Raw genomic sequence first — 10,672 nt, 5'->3', positions numbered from 1 at the left:
AAAAACAAGAGGCCAATAACCCTAAGGTCCCTAGAAAACAGGTGCATCTTGCTTGGGTTCTGGTCAATAATTTAGACTCTATACATTCCCTCAGCCACCCATCAACAGAATGACTAGGAGGAGGGACACCCAAAATAGAAAAGACTCAAAGATTATGACTTATGCCACAGATTTACAAATGGATGCAGATATATCCAAAAAACCCATCCCTGTTGATGGAAGGGGTGAAGAATAGCATGGACATGCTCCCTTTCCTGGAGAGGGGAGTTCACACCACCACTTTTCAGGAAGTCTTCACAGAAGAATGAATATTCTCCTGTCTTGTGTCCCGGGCTTTCTTTGGATCCCTGCCTTCACCCTGTTTGTGTCTGTACTGTCCACCAACTTGGCAATGGCTCAGTGTCCCTACATTTTATCACATATGTGTGGCTGGTTTTCAAAACTTCAAATTTTAGGGACCTGGCATGGTGCACACACATGCTGATCCTCTGTGGGAAGTTCTCACCACCCCGTGGCTTGTACCAGTTTGTCCCAGGAAAGCACTCATACAACCATGCAGGGGCTTGATTTTTTTTAATTAACTTCTTTTATTTAATTCGATTAGTTAACATATAGTGTGTCATTAGTTTCAGATGTAAAGTTCAGTACTTCAGCAGTTGCATATGACACCAAGTGTGCATTACATCAGGTGCCCTCCTTAATGCCCATCACCCAATTACCCCATCCCCCCACTCACCTCCCCTCCAGCAACCCCCAATTTCTTTCCCATATTTAAGAGCCTCTCATTGTTTGTCTCCCTCTCTGATTTTGTCTTAATTTATTTTTCCCTCTTTTCCCCTATGATCCTCTGTTTTGTTTCTTAAATTCTATATATGAGTAAAATCATATGATAATTGTCTTTCTCTGATTGATTTATTTTGCTCAGCCTAATACCCTCCAGTTCCATCCATGTTGATGTAAATGGTAAGATTTGACCCCTTTTGATGGATGGATAATATTTCTTTATATCTATATCTATGTCTATATCTATTTATCTATCTATCTATCATCTATATATATCACATCTTCTTTATCCATTCCCCTGAGCAATGGGTATCTAGACTTTATCCATAATTTGGCTATTGTGGACATTGCTCCTACAAACATCGGGGTGCATGTGCCACTTTGTATCACAACATATGTACCTTTGGGTAAATATCTAGCAGTGCAATTGTTGGGTCATAAGGTAATGCTATTTTTAACTTCTTGAGGGACCTCCATACTGTTTTCCAGAGTGGCTGTACTAGCTTTCATTCCCACCAACAGTATAAGAGGATTCCCCTTTATCCACATCTGCTCCAACATTTGTTGTTTTCTGACTTGTTAATTTTAGCTATTATGACTGGTGTGATGTGGTATCTCATTGTGGTTTTGATTTGTGTTTCCCTGATGGCAAGTGATATTGCGCATTTTTCATGTGTCTGTTGGCCATTTGGATGTCTTCTTTGGAGAAATGCCTGTTCATGGCTTCTACCCATTTCTTGACTAGATTATTTAGTTTTTGGTGTTAAGTTGGATAGGTTCTTTATAGCTTTTGGATACTATCCCTTTATCCTATAAGATATTTGCAAATATCTTCTCTCTTTGTGTAGGTTGTCTTTTGGTTTTGTCGACTGTTTCCTTTGCTGTGCAAAAGCTTTTTTATCTATCCAACAGGATCCAATAGTATATTAAAAGGATTATTCAACATGACCAAGAGCAATTTTTTCCTGGGCTGCAAGGGTGGTTCAACATCTGCAAATCAATCAACATAATACTTCACATTAATAAAAGAAAGGACAAGAACCATGTCATCCTCTCAATTGATGCAGAAATAGCATTTTATAAAATACAGCATTCTTTCTTCATTAAAACTCTCCACAGTGTATGGATAGAAGGAACATACCTCAATATCATAAAAGCCATATACGAAAAGCCCACAGTGAATATCATTCTCAGTGGGGAAAACCTAAGACATTTTCCCTTAAGGTCAGGAACACAATAGGTATGTCCACTTTCACCACTGTGGTTCAGCATAGTACTAGAAGTCCTAGCCTCAGTAATCTGACAACAAAAAGGAATATAATTCATCCAAATTGGCGAAGAAGAAATCAAACTCTCACTCTTCCCAGATGACATGATACTTTATGTGGAAAACCCAAAAGACTCCACCCAAAAATCACTAGATCACATATAGCAATTCAGCATTATGGCAGGATATAAAATCAATGCACAGAAACCAGTTGCATTTGTGTACACTAACAATGAGTCAGAAGAAAGACAAATAAAGGAACTGACCCCATTTACAATTGCACCAAAACACATAAGATACTTAGGAATAAACCCAACCAAAGAGGTTAAGGATCTATACTCTAGAAACTACAGAACACTTATGAAAGAAATTGAGGAAGACACATAAAAGAAGGAAAAGCATTCCATGCTCATGGATTGGAAGAATAAATATTGTCAAAATGTCTATCCTGCCCAGAGCAATTTAGACTTTCAATGCCGTACCTATTAAAATACCATTGGCATTTTTCAAAGAGCTGGAACAAGAAATCCTAAAATTTGCATGGAACCAGAAAAGACCCCGAATTGCCAAGGGAATGACGAAAAAGAAAAACAAAACTGGGGGAACCACGTTCCCTGACTTTAAGCTATATTACAAGGCTGTGATCACCAAGACAGCATGGTATTGGCACAAAAACAGACACATAGACCAATGGAACAGAATAGAGACTCCAGAAAAGGAACCTCAACTCTATGGTCAACTGACCTTCTAAAAAGTAGGAAAGAATATCCAATGGAAAAAAAGACAGTCTCTTCAACAAATGGTATTGGGAAAATTGGACAACCACATGTAGAAGAATGAAACTGGACCATTTTCTTACACCATTCATTAAGATAAACTCGAAATGGATGAAAGACCTAAATGTGGGACAGGAATCCATCAAAATCTTAGAGGAGAACACAGGCAACGACCTGTGTGACTTCGACTGCAGCAACTTCTTGCTAGACATGTCTCAAAAGGCAGGGGAAACAAACACAAAAATGAACTATTTGGACTTCATCAAGATAAACAGCTTTTGCACAGGGATTTGGATTTTATGGTAAAGCTCAGCAGAATACCTGTATCCATGTTAGTTGCCCTTAGCAGGTGTCTCTGCCCATGTGCAAATGAATGTGTTAGCTTAATTGTGCCCTGGCTCTTTTGCCTCCTGAAAAGCAGTGCAGCCTCTCCCAAATGCACTCCAAGTTGGGGTACTGTCTCTCCCAACGTGACCCAGGAGTTCCTCAGAGAATGCTGTCTTCTTCGGCCCCTCTGCCCTCTTTCTCCATAGGAGCACTTCTTCCCCCACCAGGCTTAACCCTTGTCATGGCACAGACTTCTAAAGCTTCTGACTTTAGCTCCCCTGCTTGTAAAATCTTGTGATAATCAGCCCCTCTCATTTTCCCACTCAGTGGTTTTTTTTTTTTTTTTTTTTTTATTTTAAATTTTTTCTTTTTTCTTTTTTTTTTAAGATTTTATTTATTTATATGAGAGAGAGAGAATGGTAGAGAGAGAGCATGAGAGGGAGGAAGGTCAGAGGGAGAAAGCAGACTCCCCGCTGAGCAGGGAGCCCGATGCGGGACTCGATCCTGGGACTCCAGGATCATGACCTGAGCCGAAGGCAGTCGCTTAACCAACTGAGCCACCCAGGTGCCCCCCACTCAGTGGTTTTGGGGAAGTGTTTTTCTTGTGCCATCCCCTGTGTGCTGATACTAGACATTCTAACTGGTGTGAGGTAATATCCCATTTTATTTTTGATTTGCACTTCCCTGATGGTTAACAATATTGAGAATCTTTTCATGTGTCTTTTGACCATGTGTATGTCTTCTGTGGAAAAAATGTCCTTTGAAGTCCTCTGCCTATTTTTAAATCAGATTGTTATTTTGGTGTTGAGTTGTATAAATTCTCTATGTTTTGGATATTAACCTCTTATCAGGTATGCCATCTGTAAATATCTTCTCCCATTCAGAAGGTTGCCTTTCAGTTTTGTTGATGATATCCTTTCTGTGCGGAGCTTTATTATATTTTGATGCAACATGATAGTTTATTTTCCCTTTTGTTTCCCTTTCCTGAGGAGAAATATCTAAAAATATCTTGTTAAGGCCAAGGTCTGAGAAATTCCTGCCTATGTTTTCTTTTAAGAACTTTATGGTTTCAGCTTTTATATTTAAGTCTTTAATGTATTTTGAATTTATTTTTGCATATGGTGTAAGGAAGTGGTCAGGTTTCATTCTTTTGCATATATCTGTCCAGTTTGTCCAACACCATTTATTAAAGAGATAATTTTTCCCTACAGTATATTCTTGCCTTCTTTGCTATAGATTGAGTATATCAGTATGTGTTTATTTCTGGACTCCCTATCCTGTTCCGTTGATCTGTTTATCTATTTTTTGTGCCAGTACCATATGGGATTTCTTTTTAAGATTTACTTATTTATTTTAGAGAGAGAGAGAGAGAGAGAAGGGGAGGGGCAGAGAAAGAGAGTCTCAAGCAGACTGTGCACTGGGTGTGTGGAGCCCTACGTGGGGCTCAATCTCATGACCCTGACATCATGACCTGAGTCGAAACCAAGAGTCTGACGCTTAGCCAACTGCACTACCCAGGCACCCCTACCATATGGATTTGATTATTACAGCTTTTAAATATACCTTGAAATCTGGTATTGTGATACCTCCAGCTTCATTCTTCTTTCTTAAAATGGCTTTGGCTATTCAGGGACTTTTGTGATTCCATACAAATTTTAGGATTATTTGTTCAAGTTATTAGAAAAATACTATTAGTATTTTGACAGGGATTGCATTGTATCTGTAGATTGCTGTGGGTAGTATGGCATTTTAACAATATTAATTATTCTAATCCATGAGCATGGCATATCTTTCCATTTGCTTGTGTCTTCGTTTTTTATTGGGGGGGTGGTTTTCTTAATTTCTCTTTTTGATGCTTACTTCTTAATTTACAGAAACACAACAGATTTCTATATATTAATTTTATATACTGCATTTGTTCTGAATTCTATATGATAAAATATTATTCAGCCACAATATAGGAAGAAATATCTCCATTTGCAACAACATGGTTGAAACTGAGAGCATGATTATAAGTTAGAAATGTTGGACTGGAAATGACAAATACTGTATGATGTTTCTTATATGTGGAATCTAAAAAAGATGAACTTGTAGAAACAGTATAATGGTGGTTACCAGGGAATGAAGATGAGAAAACTGGGGATACAAGGATACAAACTTTCAACAAGAGGTTTAATAAGTTTTGTAGATATAATGCGCAGCATAGTGACTTTAGTCAACAATATCATATTATATAATTCAGAGTTGCAAAGTAACTAGATCTTTATTCTCTCTACAAAAAAAAGCTCTTCAGGGTGCCTGGGTGGCTCAGATGGTTAAGCATCTGCCTTCGGCTCAGGTCATGATCCCAGGGTCCTGGGATCGAGTCCCGCGTCGGGCTCCCTGCTCCTTGGGAGCCTGCTTCTCCCTCTGCCTCTCTCTCTCTCTCTCTGTCTTTCATGAATAAATAAATAAAATCTTTTAAAAAAAAAGCTCTTCAGTGGTAATCATATTAGAATATACAAATGTATCAAATCAATGTATTATACATCTTAAATTTACACAACGTTGTAAGTCAATTATATCTCAATAAAAAAGAATATTTTTATTGGAATTGTAATAAGAAATATCAATATAAAGATGATATTATTTAGGGATTATTTTTATTCTTAGAGAAAAAGAAAGAAAACAAGATTTGAAGCATACACCCACTCCTTAAAGTACATTGAGATTTTATGCAGCCAGGTGCTTGCTTTACCTTTGGAGCTTCTAAACTTTTTTGTTTTCTTTTAATCAGCAAGTCAAGTAATCCCATCACTGAGAGATGGAAAATTGTTGGATCTTCATAACAAATACATCTTTAAATAAATTTAAGTCAGGGGTGCTTGGGTGGCTCAGCCATTAGGCGTCTGCCTTCGGCTCAGGTCATTATCCCAGGGTCCTGGGATCGAGCCCTGCATTGGGCTCCCTGCTCCGTGGGAAGCCTGCTTCTCCCTCTCACACTCCCTCTGCTTGTGTTCCCTCTCTCGCTGTGTCTCTCTCTGTCAAATAAATAAATAAAATCTTAAAAATAAATAAATAAATAAATTTAAGTCATAATACATGAATTCCAAAAGATTTAGGTGGAAATTTGCATCAAAATGACATTTGCCCTCATGGTAGGAGCACCTTGCATTATTCCCTTTCATAAAACTCTTGCAATCCATTGGTGTTCAAATGTGCTGTAAAATCTTTTATACATTAGGTTATACAATTTTCCCAGAAAACAGTTTAGATAAATATAATATTTCAAAATGTGGAAAATGTAAAACAATGCATTTAGTAACTCATTGGGCAAATAAAGAATTTGAAATTTAGTTTGAAGAGATTTGAGTCACTTGAGTTCTTAATTTCTTGGTGAAAAGAAATTTTGTTTTCTGATCTTGTAATAATTTCTAGTTTTGTAGCATTTGGAGCCAGAAGAATTTGCCATTTTTATGTTTTGAAATTAAATGATGATTTTATGTAGCCTAATAGACACTTAGTAAACTTTAGTGTACATATCAATCACCTGGGGGATACTGTTATTTTATACAGATTCATATTCAGCATACAGGGTTAGGTCTGAAATCTAGTATTTCTAACATGGTCCTTGGTAATGATATTGCTGGTTCTTATATATATGTGCTGCTGAAGCGAGCACTGCTGGTTCTTAAGTAATGCTTCTCTTTATCACTGATAACTTTCCATGCTCTGACATCTTGCTCTAAAATTCGTATAGCTACTCTAGCTACCTTTTTTTTAATGTTAGCATGGTATATATTTTCCATCATTTTACTTTTTTTAAGATTTTATTTTTTTATTTGACAGAAAGAGAGCACATCAGGGGGAGCAGCAGGAAGAGGGAGAGGGAGAATCCTGCTCCCCACTAAGCTGGGAGCCCAATGTGGGGCTCAATCCCAGGACCCTGGTATCATGACCTGAGCTGAAGGCAGATGCTTAACAACTGAGCCACCCAGACACATCCATCATTTTACTTTTAATCAATATATGCTGACTAAAATAAGTATGATTTCACTTATATGTGTAATCTAAAAAAAAAAACAACAAATGAACAAACAACAACAAAACAGACATTTAAATACACAGACAAAACTGATGGTCGCCACAGGGGAGGTGGGTGTGGGGATGAGTGAAATAAAGGGGATTAAGAGGTACAAACTTCCAGTTATAAAATAAGTATGTTAAAGAGATGACAATTTGTTTTTTAATTGTTGTATGAGACTATTGGTGTTTAATGTGATTATTAATATAGTTGGATTAATAACTAACTTATTTTTTTTTCAGTTTTCTGTTCATTACCCTTATTCTTCTTTCTTAATTTTGCATCAACTCTTTCTGCCTTTTATGGCTTTAATTTATCATTTTACATAATTAATTTTTCCTTTTTTATATCAAATATATATCTTTTTATAACTTTTGTTAGTGGTTGCCTTACAGTTTGCAATATACATTTATGACAAATCCAAGTCCATCTTCACATAACACTATACAATTTTACAGTTAATATGGATACCTTATAATAAAATATTCCTAATTCTTCCATCCTATTCCTTATATTATTGCTGTCATTCATTACATTTATTCACAAGTTGTAATTACCAAATTCATGGATTGTATCAAATTCACTGATTTCAGCTCAGGTCATGATCTCAGGGTCATGGAATCAAATCCTGTGTTGGGCTCCTTGCTCAGTGCAGAGTCTTCTGGAGATTCTCTCTCTCCATTTCCATCTCCCTCTGCCCCTCCCCTTGCTCTCTCTCTGTCTCTAAAGTAAATAAATAAATCTTTTAAAAAGAAGTAAAAATATATTTGTACCAAAAGACAACAAAACATGAAAAGAGACAGCAGATAAGAGACAAGGAACAATAGACCCACAAAAAAAGAAAGAAAGAAAACAACAAACAAAATGGCAACAGTAAGGGGTGCCTGGGTGGCTCAGTCAGTTACAGTCTGCCTTCAGTTCAGGTCATGATCTCGGGGTCCTGGAATTGAGCCCCACGTTGGGCTCCCTGCTCAGCAGGGAGTCTACTTCTCTCTCTCCTTCTCCCTCTTCACCCCTCTCAGGCTCTCTCTCTTGTTTCTCTCAAATAAAGTCTTTTTAAAAAATGGCAATAGTAAGACTTTATCAATAATTTATTTAAACATAATATAATAAAATAAAATTTAAAAAAATAAATGAAAACAACAAAAAAATAAACATAAACAGATTAAGTTATGCAGTCAAATGTCAGAATAGTTGAATGGATCAAAATTTTAAAAAATATAAAACAAAAACAGTCTCCAGTGATATCCTGCCTACAAGGGGCTCATTTTAACCTTAAAGAGAAATATAGACTGAGAGTAAAGTGAAGGAAAAACTTATTTCAAGCAAATGGTAACCAAAAAACAGCAGAGGTAGTGATACTTGTATCAGACAAAATAGACTATAAACTAAAAATGATGAAAAGAGAAAAAGAAGGGTTATTACATAATAATAAAAGAGCTAATCCATCAAGTATATACTTATATATTTATATTTCTATGTAAATACATATATTACATATAACTATATATAACTATATATATATAGTTATATATAGTTATATATATATACAACAACAATAAATATTTGTGTCCAACATCAGAGCACCTAAATATATAAGATAAAAATTTAACAGAGATAAAAGAAGAAATAAACAGTAATATTTGGGGAGTTTAATACCCCACTCTCAACAATGGATAGATCACCCAGACAGAGAATAAATAAGGAAACAGTGGGTTTGAGCAATAGTATAAACCAAATGGGCCTAAAAGACATATACAGAATGCTTTACCTAATGACAATAGAATGCACAGTCTTCTCAAGTGCATGTGGAACACATTCTAAAATAAAACATCACAAAAACAAGTCTTAGTAAATTCAAGATTTAAATCTTAGTATATGTGCTGCCAAAGCAAGCACTCAAGATTTAAATCATATCAATTATGTTCTTTGACCACAATGACATGAAACTAAAAACAAATAGGAGGAAAACTAGAAAATTCATGAATGCATGGGAAATAACACTCCTGAACAACCAATACATCAAAGGAGAAATTAGAAAGGAAATACAAAAGTTTCTTGAGACAAATGAGCATGGAAACACAATATGCCATATAATTATGGACTGCAGCAAAAGCAGTTCTAACAAAGGAGTTCATCGAAATAAATACTTATGCTAAGAATTAAGAAAGACCCAAATAAATAACCTACTTCTATGCCTTAAGAAACTAGAAAAAGAACAAACTGAGATCTAATTTGGCAGAAGAAAGGAAATAATAAAGATTAGAGCAAAAATAAATTAAATAGAAAATAGTAACACAATGAAAAAAGTAATCAAAATAAAAGATGTTTGAGAAGATAAAGAAAACTCACAAATCCTTAGGTAGATTAACCAAGGAAAAAATAAATTGGACCCTGGCGCGAGCCAAGCTACTCATGCTGTTTGACAAAGTCCAAGTATGGGGGACAATCCTGAAAATCAGGAGACTCCACAGCTGGCTCCTGCTACTTCCTTTCATTTTATTTGTGAAAATCTTTATAATCATGGGATTTTTTTCTGGGGTTTCATGATAAAATGATTTATAAATTTAGTTATGCCTATGTAAGCAATCACAATGAAATTGATTCCAAAAAGGCTGACGATGGGCCAAGATGTAAAAATACCCAATGTCCTCCAATCCGTAATTCATCTAACATAAGGAACGCGAAGTTCTTTAATAAGTTTCGCTTAAGGGAGCTGTTGGATCCAGGCCCAGTAAAAGTCCCTATTCATGAGATTCCTTGGGCACCTCTGAAACATCAAAGTTCTAGGAAAGAAAAATCTCATGTCATTCCCACAGTACAGGGCCCTCCCTATATTACTTTGATAGGATAGGGTGCACACATTGTAAGTTGCCTTGGGAGCAAGAATAAACTTTAAATAATCTTTAAGCAAGAGTAAAAATATAACTTTTTCCGCATTAGCACACAATAGCAGATAGGTTACGCTTCGTTTCGCACAGTCACACTCTATCTAGTACCTTTGTTTTTAAATCCAAAATGATTTAAGATGATTGTAATAAGATGTAAAAAATAAAATCACGTTATGAAAGAATGGAAAAAACAAGGAAATATTCTAATGTATAAATAAAGTCCCTCCGAGGCCATCAGTAGGAGATGCTTGCAACCTGATCCTGTGTCCGTGTCTCCTCACTTGCCGACGCCATCCTTTCCTTCAAGGACAATTTCCCTGCTGGAGCTGGACTCCAGCAGGACCCAAATTCACAAAATTATAAATGGAAAAGGAGAGTCATTACAACTGATACCACAGAACTACAAAGGATTATCAGAAACTACTATGAACAACCATAAACACCAGACACCCTACTGTAAATGGAAAAATTCTTAGAAAGACAACTTACCAAGACTGAATCAGGAAGAAATAGAAAATTTGAAGAGACCAATAGACCAATGAATTACTAATAAGGAGAATGAATC

Source organism: Zalophus californianus, chromosome X (genome assembly GCF_009762305.2).
Source record: "Zalophus californianus isolate mZalCal1 chromosome X, mZalCal1.pri.v2, whole genome shotgun sequence".
NCBI lineage: Eukaryota > Metazoa > Chordata > Mammalia > Carnivora > Otariidae > Zalophus > Zalophus californianus.
This window is presented reverse-complemented; position numbering follows the sequence as displayed.